Here is a 16,165-nt window from a genome sequence, read left to right as displayed (position 1 = left end):
GGGAGAAATTGATAGTTCTACATAATAATTGGAGACTTTAATATTCCATTTTCAATAATAAATAGAACAACCAGAGACAAAATCAATAAGGAAAGTGAGTACCTGAATGATACTATAATCCAATTAGACCTAATGAACATATATAGAACACATTACCTAACAGTAATGGAGTATGCATTCTCCTTGAGTGCACACAGAACGTGGTTCAGGGTACATCTGTTAGGTTTACAAAATAAGTCTTAAATTTTGAAAGACTGAAATCAGACAAAGTCTTTTCTAACACAATGGAACAAAACTATAAATCAGTAACAGAAGAAAAACTCAAAATGTGGAGATTAAAAAACATGCTTTTAAACAACCAGTGGTCAAAGAAGAAATCACAGGGATATTAGAAAATACTTTGAGATAAATGAAAATGAAAACACAATATACAAAACCTATATAATGCAGTGAAAGCAATTCTCAAAGGGAAATTTATAACTTTAAACATCTGCATTAAAAAAGATCTCAAATTGACCCTGGTCAGTTGGCTCAGCAGTAGAGCATCGACCTGGTGTGTGGAAGTCCCAGGTTCAATTCCCAGTCAGGGCATACTAGAGAGGTGACCATCTACTTCTCTCCCCCCCTCCACCCCTTTCTCTCTCTCTCTTCCCCTCCCACAGCCATGACTCGAATACATGTTGGTGTCTGGCACTGAGGATGGCTCCATTAAGCCTCTGCCTCAGGTGCTAAAACTAGCTCAGTTGCCAGCAGCCCCAGATGGGCAAAGCATCGGCTCCAGATGGGGATTGCTGGGTGGATCTTGGTCAGGGCACATGTGGGAGTCTGTCTCTGTATCTCCCCTACTGTCACTTAAAAAAAAATTAAAATAAAAAATAAAAGAGAATAAAAGATCTCAAATCAATAGCTAAACTATATATCTCTAAGGAACTAGAAAAAGGAGAGAAAACTGAACCAAAGCTAGCAGAAGGTAGGAAATAAAAGATTAGAGTGGAGATAAATGAGAATATAGAAAATCAGCAAAACCAAAACTTTGTTTGTTTTAGGTGAGGGAAGGGGAGATAGTGAGGCAGACTCCTGCATGTGCCTCTATCAGGATCCACCCGGCAACCCAGTCTTGGGCCAATACTCGAGTACAGAGCTATTTTTAGAGCCTGAGGCTGATGCTGGAACCAACCCAGCTATTCTCAGTGCCTGGAGCCAGGCTTGAACCAATTGAGCCACTGGCTGCAGGAAGGGAAAAGGAAGAGAAGGGGTAGAGGGCGGGGGAGAAGCAGATGGTCGCTTCTCCTGTGTGCCCTGACTGGTAATTGAACCTGAGACATCCATACACTGGGCCAATGCTCTATTCACTGAGCCACTGGCCAGGGCCCAAACCTTGTTTTTTTAAAAGAGCAGCAAAATTGACAAATCTTTAACTAGACTGACTGAAAGAAAGAGAAAATTCAAACTGGTAAAATCAGAAATGAAAAAGAGGGGACATTACTGCTAACTTTAATAGAAAGGGGTATAAGAGAATACTATAAACATATATGTATACCAACAAATTGAATAACCAAATTAAATTAACTAATTCCTAGAAACATATAACCTAGCAAGTTTAAATCACAAAGAAATAGAAAAATATGCCTGTGTCAGGCAGTAGCACAGTGGATCGAGTGTCAGCTTGGGACACTAAGGATCTATCAATAGGTTCAAAACCCAGATGTCGCTGGCTTGAGTGCAGGGTCGCTAGCTTTAGTGTGGGATCATAGACATGACCCCATGGTTGCTGGCTTGAGCCCAAAGATCGCTGGCTTGAGCCTAAGGTTGCAGGCTTGAGCAAGGGGTCACTGGCTCAGCTGGAGCCCCTGGTCAAGGCTAGAGCACCCAGTCAAGGCACGAATGAGAAAGCAATCAATGAACAACTAAAGTGCCACAACTAAGAGTTGATGCTTCTCATCTCACTCTCTTCCTGTCTGTCTGTCCCTCTCTTTCTCTGTGTGTCTGTCTCTTTCTGTTGATAATATATATACATATATATATATATTGAACTATGACTAATAAGGATATTGAATCAGTAATCAAAAACCTCCCAACAAAGGAAAGCCCTGCACTTGATGGCTTCCCTGGTGAATTGTACCAAACATTTAAAGAACTAATACTAATCCTTCTCAAACACTTCCAAAAAATTAAAAGTGGAGGGAATGCTTTCTAACTCATTCTTTGAGGCCAGCATTGCCCTGATACTGACACAAGCAAAGGCCTACAAGAAAACAAAACCACAGACCGATATCACACATGAACAATGACAAAAAAATCTCAGCAAAACACTATACTGAATTTAGCTGCAGCATGTTAAAAGAATTATATATTGTAACCATGTGGGATATATTCCTAGAATACAAGGATGGAACAACATATGAAAATTGATCAATGCTATAAACTATATTGGAAGAATAAATGGGGAAAAACTACCAGATCTCCTGAATTGATACAGTAAAATATTGTGACACAATTTAATGCCATTTCATGGTAAAAAGAAAGAAATAGGAACAGGGAAAAAAACCTCACTATAAGCCACATATGAAACCCCACAGGTAGCATTATACTCGTGGAGAAAGACTAAGCTTTTCTACTAAGATCAGGAACAAGACAAGGATGCCCATTTTCACCACTTCTATTCAACATAGTACTGGAAGTCCTACCCAGAGCAACTAGGCAAGAAAAAGAAATAAAAAGGCATCGAAAGGAGAAAGGAATAAAATTATCTCTGTTCAAAGATATATAATCTATGTAAAAAACCCTAAGGATTCAACACACACACAACAAAGGCAGCAAAATATCAAGATACAAAGCAACGCACAAAAATCAGTTGTATTTCTATACATTAACAATGAACAATCTGAAAAGAAAATTAAAAAAAATCCATTTGCAGTAATGTCAAAAAAGTAAAACAGGAATTAACTTCAGGGGAAAGTTTTGTACACTGAAAACTACCACACGTTTATTTATTTATGTTAGCAAGAGAGAGAGAGAGAGAGAGGAAAGGAGAGAAATGAGAAGCATCAACTCATAATTGCTTCTGTTTGGTAGTTCATTGATTGCTTCTCATAAGTGCCTTGACTGGAGTGGGGGTGGGGCGGCTCCAGCTGAGCCAGTGACCTTAGGCTTCAAGCCAGCAACCCTGTGCTCAAGCCAAATGAGTCTGTGATCAAGCCAGTGACCTCAGGGTTTCAAACTTGGGTCCTCTGACTACTGCTCCACCACCGGTCAGGTCTACCAAACATTTCTTAAAGAAATAAATAAATGGAAAGACATACCATGGAAATCGGGTTGTTTGTTGTTAAGTTTTAGGAGTTCTCTGTATATTCTGGATAACCATGCCTTATCAGACAGGTGATTTGAAAATACTTTCTTCTATTCTGTGAATTGCCTTATTACTGTGTTGTTTGTGGTCTTTGATGCACAAAGTTTTTAAATCAGTTTTTTTGGGGGGGAGACAAACATTGACTTGTTGTACTTATTTATGCATTCATTGGTTTATTGTATGTGCCCTGCCCAAAGATCAAACCCGCCACCCTGGAGTATCAGGACAAAGCTCTAACCCACTGATCTATCCAACCACGGCCACAAAGCCAGCCTTCTTGTTTGCCTAGCAGCAGTGGCTTTTTGGTAGTACAGAGGGGGAAAGGTGTACTCAATCTCCAGCTCCTTGCATGTCCTCTCAAAGGCTTTATAGTTGGTCTAAGCCAGTGGTCGGCAGATTCATTAGTTAACAGAGCCAAATATCAACAGTATGATTGAAATTTCTTTTGAGAGCCAAATTTTTTAAACTTAAGCTATATAGGTAGGTACGTTCTTTATCGAGGTAGCACCTGCACTTAGTATTTTGTGGAAGAGCCAAACTCAAGGGGCCAAAAAGCATAGTGCTTAGGAAGAACATATACAGAAACATCAAAAGGACAAAGTCCACAATGCTATCTGCCCTGTTTTTTGGGTTTTGTTTTTTTTTTAATTGTATTTTTCTGAAGTGAGAAGCAGGAGGGTAAGAGAGGCAGACTCCTGCATGCACCCAACTGGGATCCACCTGACATGCCCACCAGGGGGCGATGCTCTGCCCATCTGGGGCGTTGCTCTGTTGCAACTGGAGCCATTCTACTAGCACTTGAGGCAGAGGCCATGGAGCCTTCCTCAGCGCAGGGGCCAACTTTGCTCGGATGGAGCTTTGGCTGAGGGAGGGGGAGAGACAGACAGAAAGTAGAGGGGGAAGGGTGGAGAAGCAAATGGGCTCTTCTCCTGTGTGCCCTGGCTGGGAATCGAACCCAGGACTTCCACACACTGGGGCCATGCTTTACTGCTGAGCTAGCTGGTCTGGGCACTATTTGCCCTCTTTTATCATCACTTTGCTAAGAGTCTCTTGTGATTTAGAGTCATACCTCTCTTCTTACAGAGAGGGAGATTTCCTTTACAAAAGTATATTTCTCTTATAAAAGGGTAGCTTCTAGTTTTTTTTTTATTATTATTATTTATTCCTTTTAGAGAGAGAGAGAGAGAGGAGAGAGAGAGAGAGAGAGAGAAAGGGGGGAGGAACAGAAAGCATCAACTCCCATATGTGCCTTGACCAGACAAGTGCAGGGTTTCGAACTGGCGACCTCAGCATTCCAGGTCAATGCCCCATCCACTGCGCCATCACAGGTCAGGCCTCTAGTTTGTTTTTAAAGGATCTCTTGCTTCTACTTTCTCAAAATAATCCTTATCCCAAATAGGCATATTTTGGGGTGGAATAATGACAAAGAATGAGAAATTAGACTACCTGCTTAAGATCACAAAGGTAGCATTTAGCAAAGCTGGGATTCCAACCCAGGACTGTCTCCTAGAAACAGTCCTTTCTCCCTTCCTTTCATTCTCTCTTTCCTTCCTTTTCTTTCTGTCTCCTGTTGTGACTGCACTTTATGACATACATATATGGCATCCAAGTGAGAAGTAAAATGGAGTCACTATAGTTGAGATGCTAAATTACTAAAATCAAGTTGGTTGAGGCATGAGGAAATGATCTATTCTTGTTTTAGCCGAGCCAGGAAAGTTACAATAGGGAACAGGCCTCAAGCTGTTCCCCTCCTCTTCTCCATGTTGGCCGGAACACAAGATGCCACCTTCACTGACCACCTGTCCCCCCAGCCTCCCCGCCCCCCAGTTCGAGAGGACCAAAAAATAAAAAAATCGTTATCTGTCGAGGAGGCACCAGGATGAGCAGTGTAGGCAGTCACCCTGCCAGCTGCAGAAGCAGAGGACCACACCAGATCACCTAACTCACATTTAATAAAAAGCTTCCATTCAGATCCCATAGTCGTGTCTCATTCTCGGACGTTGCTTGCTTTCACTTCTTGAATGAGAATCATTTTAATTTATTGTGCTTTGCTAAATCTTAATGTCATGCTCTTGAATTGTTTGGTGACAAGGACCTGGATTGGTTGAGGGCTCCCTTGGCTTCCCTAGATTCCTCCCGGCATCATAACTAGCCTGGGAACTTAAACTCTTTAGCTTTCCATTCAATGCTTGGATATACGTTTAACCTATAGATAACCCTCTGATTAGAGGTTATCCAGCCCTGGACTAGAGGTATCCAAACTACCTGACATCCATAATCCAGACCACCAGTCATTGAGGATTACCATCTCAGACCAATCCAGAGGCTAAGAATGCAGAATCGATTCTTTTAAAGAGTGTACTTGTTGTAAGAACTCTTAGTTTTCTTTCTTCTGTAAAACACTGTGGGACTCCACGATACACAATGGCCCAGGGCCCGTCAGCACTTAAAGGGCAGTTGCCCTCGCTCTATTGAGAGATTCCAGAAGCAAGGACAGAGGAAAAGACTGAGAAAAGCCGGTTTTCCCGCCAGCTCCCGGACGCTCCTAGCCGCCGCCTCCTCCTTCCTGTTGTCCTCGGACCTCGTGCGTGCTGTCTGTCTGTCTGTCACTCACGCCTCGCCGGGCTTCGCCCCACCCAGCGCAGATTCCAGGGGAACTAGCACCGGCATCCTCCCGGAGAGTCCAGGGCCCCGGAAGTGACGCCTGTGCGTGCGTGACGTGCGCTCGCGGCGCCGGGGGCGGGGCGCGAGAGAGGGTGGGCCGGTGTGAGGGCGGTTAGTGCTGGTGGAGCCGGGACCTGCACGGGCGGCAGCGCGGCGGTCTCGACTCCGGTGGGTGCGCAGACGAGGTACGGAACTGACAGGAGCGGAGGACAGTGCTGCTCTCCGCTCCGGGCGGTGAGGCGGCGGCGCCGACCGGGCGGGGGCTGCTGGGTCATCTGTCCGAGCCGTCCACTCTGCCGGGGCCATCTCTCTTCCGAGCCTCCTGGCGTCCTCGGTCCCAGCCCGGGCGCCGGCAGCGCGGCCCTGGCAGGCCCCCTTAGTCCTTTAGCTCAGCCTGCCCGTGCCAGGCTCTCGTCGCCAACTTCCCCACGGCCCAGCCCAACTCCGACAGACGGACGCTTATCATTTCCTGGCCGCCTCCTGCCACCGGTCATCCCCTCGGGGGACGGCTTCCCGCCGCTGTCGGAAGGGACACCTGTAGTGGCCGCCGGTCGGGGCCCTCGGGCACTCGTTTGTATTGAAAGCTCGGACCCACCTCAGAGTCTGGCCTTGGCAGGGAGACGGGACTTGACGAACCCGCGTTTTTCCTGGGGAGGGAGACGTCCCAGAGCTGGGAGGGTGCTGACTTTTGTGGTGCGGAGACCTGAAGACTGGTGCAGCCTTTCTCCCTGTGGTTGGGCACCAGGGTTAAGAGCAGAAGCCCCAGCTTTCAAACCGCCCAGAAGTGATGCCCATCACGGAAGTTTGTAGAGAGGGAGGGAGGGACCCAGACGCTTTGGAGAGTGGGTCATAGACAGCTGGTGGTGTCTCAGCGCCGGTGACCAAGCCTGGTGGTTGGGAAATGTGTCAGTGAGCGCTTGTGGGCTCTTGTTCTTGAGAATAGACGTGAAAATTTGCCAGTACTAGTTTACATCACCTGGGGATTTTATCTTTTTTGGAGGTGAAGAGTTTTGTTTTTTTGAGATTAAAAAAAAGAAAGAAAGAAAAATAGCTGTGCTTTTTCCTCGGTAAACCTAAAACTGTTTAAAGTCTATTAATTGAAACAGTTGTATCAAGAAAGCTTGCCGGAGGCGCAAGAAGATTTGATTGTATTCCACTTAATAAATAACATTAACTTTTAAGAATTACTGGTTCTTAGGCGGAGTATTAAGTGTTCAGGATTTGAATTTTTACAAGAAGCAATCGTGTTTCTTCTCTCTAGAAATTAACCAGTTTAAGGAGGGATAGAGGAGGGTATAAAGAAAGAGGGGAAGAGAGGGAGAGAGAGCAGAGATACTTTGAATACATGGTGATAAGTAGTGTGAGCTAAGATAGAGCACCCTAAGTGGCCCCCCTCACCCCAAAGGACTGCAGAATATGGAGGGGTAAAGAAAGGTATCAGGGAATACCTTTCTGAAAGTATCATGAAAAAATGAGTAACATTCAGGCTTAGAAAGTGGGGTGGGAATTTTAGGGATAGGTGGGAATGTGGTGGTGGGGCAACTAATGGAGAAGAGGCCAATAACTACTTGGAGGTGGTTTTTTGAAAAGTGGAAAAGTGCAGGGCAGAGAGTGGTGGCAGAGATATTGGAGTTTGTCCTTTTATCTGATTATTACAGAACCAGGGAAAAGTTTTAGGAAGGGTTATTGTGTAGTTAAAAAGGAATTTTAACACACAGGCTGCTTATGTGGTTGATGAGGATTGTGCCCCATAGTATTTGATTAAGTGTGATCTTGTATTTTAATCTTTCCTGCTCACTAAATGTTTGAATTGAATTCTATATTCATTTACTGATTGTGTATGAGTGATTGACCCTGCTACTTTTTCAGTTTCTATAAACAAATTCTGCTTTTGCATTCTAAATCCAAATTGGGCATTCCACAAATGTTGCATGACTCCTGTTAGCTTGATGAGAATTCTTTGATTTTTGATGTTATTTTTTCGTGAAAAAAAAATTCAGTCAGTACTTAACTTACTTTAGTATCTACATACTGTAGGCCCAAGATTCTTTTTAATTTACTGTGTCAGTTTTTGGCTAGAGACATAGAATTTCAGTCTTGACTGTATGTTTAATTTTTGGCACATGTGTTTTTATTGGTTGCAAATTAAACATGTCCAGTAGAAATAATCCATCTCTAAAATGTAGACAATATCTGTGTATAATGAGGAAACTATTGAATTTAATCTATACCCACGAACAGAGCTAGCAGATTTAAGAAAAACATTAATTCAAGACAATAATACAGATGTAGACTGGATAATGAAAATTTATGAACAGGGAGGACATACAATATAATAGCCATCTATTCTGTGACTCCAAATAAAAATGCTATTAAGTGGCTTCTTAATCCATAAATAAAGTTATCATGCTATGAACAAGTATCACAATAGAGGCCAAACATTTTGAAAGTCTTATTAAATGCTCATTTCTTTCATAAAAGCATTGTAGAAACATTATGTTGTTTTATATGACTGGAATACCTTGATATAAGCTATACTATTATTGAATAAACACTTAGGAGAAATAACAATTGACTTATTTTTATCCCACTTACTGTTATGTAACTTATATTTTATGTATATGCTACTTGGTAAGGTTAAAATGCTTTCAGAACAGGTTGCATTTATGGTGCTGCTTTCAAATTACTCTAAAAAATTAGCCTGTTTTTTGATGAAGTTGCTGTCAGGCTAAAAGATGTAATTTTTATTGTATAGTAGAACATTTTTCATATTTCTAGCAGCTGAAGAACTGTGATTATAATCAATTAATTAGATACATATCTAGTTAAAGTCAGAAGTTATCAGAATGACAAGTACAAATTCATGAATGGGTAAACTTACACATAGGAGAGTCTTAAGCTTTTTTATTTTCCTTAAACAACAGCAAGGAGATTGCTGACATCTCTAAAGCAGGCATGTAGTAAGAGCCTTTAGGGAGCTAAATTCTGTGCTATCAACAGCAAGGAATGGATGGCAGCATCCAAATGGATGGTAGGCACAGGACACCTCAGAAGGAGTTTTACAAGTCTTATGAATCATTTTTAAAGCAAGTCTAGTCAGTTTCCATTCAAAATAAATACTCAATTGTAATTATACTTACGGTGATTTGGTCTGGCCGGTTGGCTCAGTAGTAGAGTATCAGCAAGGCATGTAGAAGTCCCAGGTTCGATTCCTGGTCAGGGCACACAGAAGAAGCAACCATCTGCTTCTCCACCCCTCCCCTTTCCCATTCCCTGGCCCCTCTCTCTCCTCCTGTAGCCATGGCTCTTGAGTCTATTGGTTCAAGCAAGTTAGCCCCAGGCGCTGAGGATGGCTCCATGGCCTCACCTCAGGGGCTAAAATAGCTTGGTTATGAAACAAAAGAGCAGTAGCCCCAGCTGGGCAAAGCTTGCCCAGCAGGGGGTTTGCCAGGTGAGTCCTGGTCCAGGTGCATAGGGAGTCTGTCTCTCTGCCTCCCTCCTCTCAATAAAAAATAAAAAAATTAAAAACTTTGGGGGATTTTTACATAGGGATATATTTATAATTTTCCGTGTGCCCCAAAGTTAAAAATAGGTAATGAAAGTGTTTTATTTTTATATTTCCTCTGTTGTTAGAATTTCCTAATTTTAGATATAATATTTGCTAATATGTTTTTTTTTCTTTTGGAGTACAAAAAAAATGTCTTTAGAAATTGAACTCATAAAATGTTTATTAATGAAAGAAAGTTGTTATATTGTGTTACAATGTTGTTTAAGTGGAGCATATCATTTACTTATATCACATAGTGTTCCAGAAAGGATTCATAGTAACTTACAAAGATACATACAACATGTTGTTGGTAACATATAGAAGTAAGGAGTGATGTATTCAGGTCTGAGGGAGAAAACTTAAGATGGAAAGAGGAATAAGATCTGTACACAAATTATGTGGACTAAAGTCGTATTTGTTAACAAAATCACAAATTTGACTGGTTTTTTTAGTAGCTAGTTCAGAGAGAAACACAGTTATGGTTCAGTGACCATAAGAGAAAAAAACAATTTCTTCCTTAGGAGTCCCAAAGACTCCTTGTATTGAAACTCATCTACATCCTTAAGTAAACACAGCATGCATTTCAAAGGACTGTGTTGTGTTTTACTTTGCTTTTTAGTAAAATTCCTCATTGTTTCCCTGTGTAGGTTGATGATATAACATCAAAACATAATTCAGTAAAAGCAGTCCTAGTGCTTACAAAATAATGTGACCTAAGTACTTGGCTCTCTCAATTGATTTAATTTAAGAATCTGTTTTAGATTTTCTACATATTAAGTAGATGGGGATTACGCATTCTTCAGGTTACCTTCCATAAATATCTGTTTCTCAGTGGAGCTTTTGTTAAGAATTTATGAGCAGTGGGGTTTGAGTTTGTGTTTCCTGATAAGTTGTTTGAATGCATCTACTTTTTATGCTGTTGGTTAATCACAGAGCCATATTTTTAGTAGGGATGCTTTATGGGGGTGGGGAGTGGTGTGAAGATGGAGGAGTGTGACAAGGACAGATATCAAAATGAAAGACACTTAACCTCCACACAGAGATGGGCTGAGGGGAATACCATACAGCAGACCCAAGATTCATTTCTGGAACTAGGTTTGGGGTGTTAGCTCTCATACAGACAGCATCGGCTTGAAAAGTCCAGGCATATAATTTATTTTTAAGATGGGAACAGATCCATTCACCTTAGATGGAATGTTCAGTAAATTAAATTCACATATTTGTATTTTGCGTAGGCTATAAAGTTGCCCTTGATAGTAATGATAGTTTAAATTTATCAAGTGCTAGCATGGGTCAGGCACTGTATTAATAACAAGTTCTTTACATGCGTTATCTTGCTGTCCTCTCCCCTGTCCCCATCTTAAAAGAAAATATAAACAAATGTGGCTCACAGCAGTAACTTGTTTGAGGTCATACAAGAGGTGATAGAGATTTGAACTCAGGTAGTCTTTACCTAACTATGACTTGATACTACCTGAGGTGAACTAGACTGGGCCTACAAGATGAGGCTGGACTCATACACTTAATAGAAGAAAACACATTAGCAAATATCAGCACCCACCATTACAAAGGGCCTTGAAAGATTCTGGATCTTCCCATCCAGAAAATGGTCTGGGAGCTACAAATTCAGGGCATTTGGCCATGGTTTATAAAGCTGGAGAAAAAAATACATCTTCTAGGCATCCATCAGGACTGGAGAAGTGTGAATATTATTTTATGTGTTTGTTTGTACCTAAAATGCATATTTTTTTTCTATTTGCTATAAATTTGTCTCTCGAGATTAGGAAAGCCACAATGATATAGCATGCCATTCTGGAAAAAGAGGTTTGTATGTACATATTACAATAAAATTTTAGCTGGTGATCTCCCTGCCATGATTTAAAATGAATTTAGGTTATACTTTTGTAGGAATATTGCTAGGTGTATGTCTTCTTAAATCTCATTTTGTATTTTATTAGGAATTCTCTTGAATTAGAGTTGTACAGATAAACTTTTATTTATTGTGAGTTTTCATATGAGACTATATTAGGTAATTCCAGATCATTTTATTTTAAAGTATTCCAGTTTATACAGAGTAGTGAACATCCTTATCTATCCTTAATCAGTAAACAATGGGTGGAACTGTCCTTGCCTAAATATAGTTATGTAACTTAGTGGTCCCTTAATTGCATTTCCATAGAGCTTTTTACATTGTTTTTTAAATGTGTTCCTGACTGAAAAAAGAATTGGGCTAGTGACCAAAGTTTTGAATTGGATAATATAAGAAGAAACAAATTAAAAAATATGAGAACAAAATAAAAACTGTTGGCTGATGAAAATAACATAGAATATGTAAAGTCCGTTGTAATTAGTGTCTTGGGGAGTAATATGCTTGGTTTTTAGTTAGCAGATTAGATTATATTTTTTATTTGAATTAACTTTTATTAGCCATTGCAATAGGGGTTGTAGTGTGATAAGTGTGTAGGGTTTCAAATGTTATATAATCATGAATAGACAGGTCTTAAATATCATATATGAGAAATAATCAGGTGGTAGTGTTTTCATACCTATATTCTGAGAATGCTCCTGCAGAACATCATTATAATATCACCTGGCCCAGGAAATAGAATGTATGATGACAGAGACAAAATTGAAATTTAGTATTTATGTTCTTTGAGTATCAGCTGTATTAAATAGACACCACTTTCTCCCAAGGGCCTACTTTTGTTCTTGGACATATATGCAGTCAGATGATTTTTTTTTTTTATTAAACATAAGAGGTTGTAGGCTGGCCCTGGCAGGGTATCTCAGTTGGTGGAGCATCATCCCTATGTGCCAAGGTTGTGGGTTCAATCCTTAGTCAGCCAGTGGATGTGAATAGGTAAGTGGAACAGTGAATCGTTGTTTCTTTCTCTCGCTTCCTCTTTCTTTCAAATAAATAAATAATTAAAATTATATCCTTTTTAAAAAGTTGTAGGCTTATTCCTTTAAGAAGAATTTTTGCCTTTTCAGTACTTTAGTCTATTAACTAAATAAGTGAATTATATATATGTATGTAAAGAATCTCAACTTTTGGTATTATTTATATGGAAAGAAAATAGTGCTTTAGAAATATATTGATTCTTTTAAAGTTTCAAGTTCTTAGATTCTGACAGAAAAACTCTCAGGAGGTTGGGTTTTCCACTGGTACCTTCACTGGGCCCTAAAGAGTGTGTGAGGGACAAAAGTGAGAGGAACTTGTGTATGCAGGTACTTTGTAGTCTTCTGAATAAATCATTTACTAACATGATTTACTAATCATTAGAAACAACCTATTGAGTACTCAGTCTGTTCCTGGCACGGTGCTGTGGGTCTGTGAACCATGGAGTAGACACGTAAGCAAGTATTTATGAGAAGTAATCAGATGGCAATGTTTTTATACCTATATGCTAATTGCTGTAAGTAGAATGTAAGTATTATAATAGCTGTGTTTATGAAATGCTATAGGAACCAGAGAGAGAATTATTCTGTCAGTGGTAAAAGAGGAATCAGATGTTATTTGAGCAAGGTGGGGTTTGAAGATGGACAAACAGAAAGCTATGCTAGTCTTGTTCATAAATTAGACAGCCATGTAATTTATTATCCAAAGCAGGTTGCTTTCGAGAATCAAAGGGGATCCATGACAATAGCCTTAAGCCAGTACTGTTCTCAGTATCTGGGATATGTGGTTACCCTATTGTAAAGAGCAGTGATGCTGTGAACCCACAGTTCTTCGTCAGGTTGTGGAAAACTCATTAATTTTAATTATTTATAGAGTTTGCAGCAATTTATAGTGAATGGTTTATTAGTTTCCCAGGGATGCTGTAACAAGTTACCACAAATTGGGTTGCTTAAAACAACAGAAATGCATTCTTTCACAATTCTGGAGGCTAGAAGTCTGAAATCAAGGTGTCAGCAGAGCCGTGCTTTCTGACATTCTCTCTGGGGATGATGATGGCTGGCAGCCCTTGGAGTTCTTGACTTGCAGCTGCATCACGTGGCCTCTGTGAGTCTTCTCTCAGGGCCTTGCCTCTGTCATTGGATTTAGCGCCCACCCTAGTCCAGTATCACCTCATTTTAACTAATCACATTTGCAAAGATTCTATTTCTAAAACAGGTCACCTTCATAGTATTGGGGTTCAGCTATCTTTTTGAGGAGATACAATTCAACCTATAACAAATGGAATGGTTTTAGGAGCTCTCGAAAATTTTAGTAGTTTAATTGGATTAAAGTTTCATTACATCACTTCTCGGCCTTTTGGCCAAGATCAAGTGAAGTTTCGTTACACACACGACACTTTTTAGAAGCATGTACAAATAATGCAAATATTTATTCGCGCTAACAAATCTGAATCAATATATTTTTCAATCCAAGCTATTGTTTTTTGTTTTTTTCTATCGCAGAGATATGTGTATCACTCTGCCGAGCCACAGCAATTGACTATGGGTGAAATGGCTGCAGCAAAGCTAAAACTAAGATGTAACTTTGAAGAAAAAACTCTGATTGTTGAAACCACATTACATATTGCAGTTTTTGTTACTGTAAATGGAGTTAAGAGATAGTTTTTGGTCAGTTACTTGTGGAATAAATTGACCAATATGGAATTGGCAATGCTTCTGTGGAAGAAGGGTAGAGCATAGTTGAAGTAGAGTAATGTAGCCGGGTTATTTTGCATGTAATTTTGAGTTATTTGCCTGGAGATTGTCATGCTCAGATTGGAGTTATAATTTCACTTAGCTTGAACAGGGTGCAATTTAGTACAATAGAAAATTGTTGTCTAGAACTCGTTCCTTAAGAATGTTGCTCTGCTGGCTCTGCTCCTTCTAGCAGCATAAACTCTGCATTCTGTTCCAGGGGTTTATTATAATTGGGAATTATTTGGGCAGGCTAGTGTTAGGATACTTTGTTTTGTTATAATTAATATCGGAACTCTGCCATGAATTCTCTATGTAACATTAACATTCATTTTGGAAGCAATGTATTAAATGATATGAAAATTGATAAAACTTGGGTACAGATTTGAAGCACTAAGTCTTTGATTCAAACTATGGTGTCTTTATAACATAAAGTGAAGGACTAAAAGATAATATAAACAGAGTACCCATAAAAGAAAAAAGGATGACACAGAAAAATGAACAAAGAACATAAACAGTTTAATACCTCAAGGAAAATATATAGTAGTAATGGCCAATAAGTATTGCTAAACATGGTTAAGCCTTCTTAAGAAAGTCCATATTGAAACAAGAATTTATTTTTTTTGCCTTTTAGATTGGCAAGTATAGAAGGTTAATAATGCAGTGTTTACAAGTTTGTGGGAAAGTAGATTGTGTCATACACTGTAGGTAGGAATGTAAATAGGTACAATCTTTTTGTGAGACCAGTTGGGTAATATAACCGGTATATCAAAATTTCAAGTGCACAAACCTTTTGATATTTCCATTTCTAGGAAGCTATTTCCATTTTGTGAATGGTCTGCTTATATCCTTATCCTGCATTCAGGGATTTATAAATCTTTCCACATATGATAAAGTACTTTATTGTCCTATTTACTTAAAATATGTTTCCTAGTCTCTTACTTGCCTTTCTATTTTGGTTTTAAGTGGGGCCTTTCAAAAACCAGGTAGAAGTTTCAGGTTGTTCAAATCTGTTAACTGTTTGATTTCACCTGCAGTTTGTAAGCTTAGATAGCTTTCTCCTCTTTAGAAGTTTCCTAAATATTTTATTTTAATTCTCTCTGTTTTTTCATTTGTCTTTAAAAACTTTTAACTCTTTAAGATATCTGTAATTTATTTTGGGTCTACTAGATTGCTGACTAATTATTCCAACACTATTTATTAAAAGATCTTCCCTTCCTCCCGTCTCTAATATTACGTGATTTTATATATTATATTAGCATTTATTTTGGGGTCAGTTCTGTAGTGATTTGCCAGTTTTGTTGCTAAGTTCATAGTATTTTAACTACGGTAGTAAATTAATTTAGAAAATTACAGTTTTTTACCTGTTTATTATTGCTGATGAAGTGTGGAATAATTTTGTAAGTTCAGAAAAGTCTTTCGGATTTTTGTTGTCATTTTCAGTAAACAAAGATTTTGAAATATTCTCCAATTTTATAATATTTAATTTTCTCATACAATGTCCTCGTGTATGCCTTACCAACTATTTAAACCTTTTTTACATCTCAATATTTTTGTGGAGCTCACATATTAAAATACTTTCTGGGGGGTTTTCAGTTTTGATACTGTTGTGAATGAGATCTCTCTTTATATTTCCTAACTTGTTAGGCTCTTATAAGAGTTCTGTAAATTTTACTTACACATGTTTAAATTATTTCACATAGACATAAATTCTTTTGTGAAACTTTAAAATGAATTCCTCAGTGTTCATAGTGTTTTAATTTCTTTGGTGAGGATATAGTTTTATATATTTCATACTAGATCGTAAACACCATGAGGAGTGAAACTCTTTATTTACATTTGTATCCTAAGTGCCTCTCATACAGTGTAAATCAGTATATAACTATTTGTTGAATAGATGAATGAGTAAGGAATGGGGAAAGCACTACAAGAATATGACTGGCCTGCTCAGGTGGTGGCGCAGTGGATAGAGC

General features: G+C 39.3%; 1 protein-coding gene across 6 annotated transcripts in view; it reads left to right on the top strand.

The window, feature by feature from the left end:
- Window positions 1–16,165, top strand: part of LOC136403583 (BTB/POZ domain-containing protein KCTD7) — a 106,451-nt gene that overhangs the window by 34,555 nt on the left and 55,731 nt on the right. Inside the window, exon 1 of one of the 6 annotated variants that reach the window (XM_066382475.1) lies at window positions 6,108–6,198. The exons of the other annotated variants lie outside the window; for them this stretch is intronic. The gene's annotated coding sequence lies outside the window, so the exon portion shown is untranslated. Of the gene's footprint in view, window positions 1–6,107; window positions 6,199–16,165 lie in introns of those variants that run through there. 6 annotated transcript variants of the gene reach the window in all.

Source organism: Saccopteryx leptura, chromosome 4, assembly GCF_036850995.1.
Source record: "Saccopteryx leptura isolate mSacLep1 chromosome 4, mSacLep1_pri_phased_curated, whole genome shotgun sequence".
NCBI lineage: Eukaryota > Metazoa > Chordata > Mammalia > Chiroptera > Emballonuridae > Saccopteryx > Saccopteryx leptura.
This window is presented reverse-complemented; position numbering and strand designations above follow the sequence as displayed.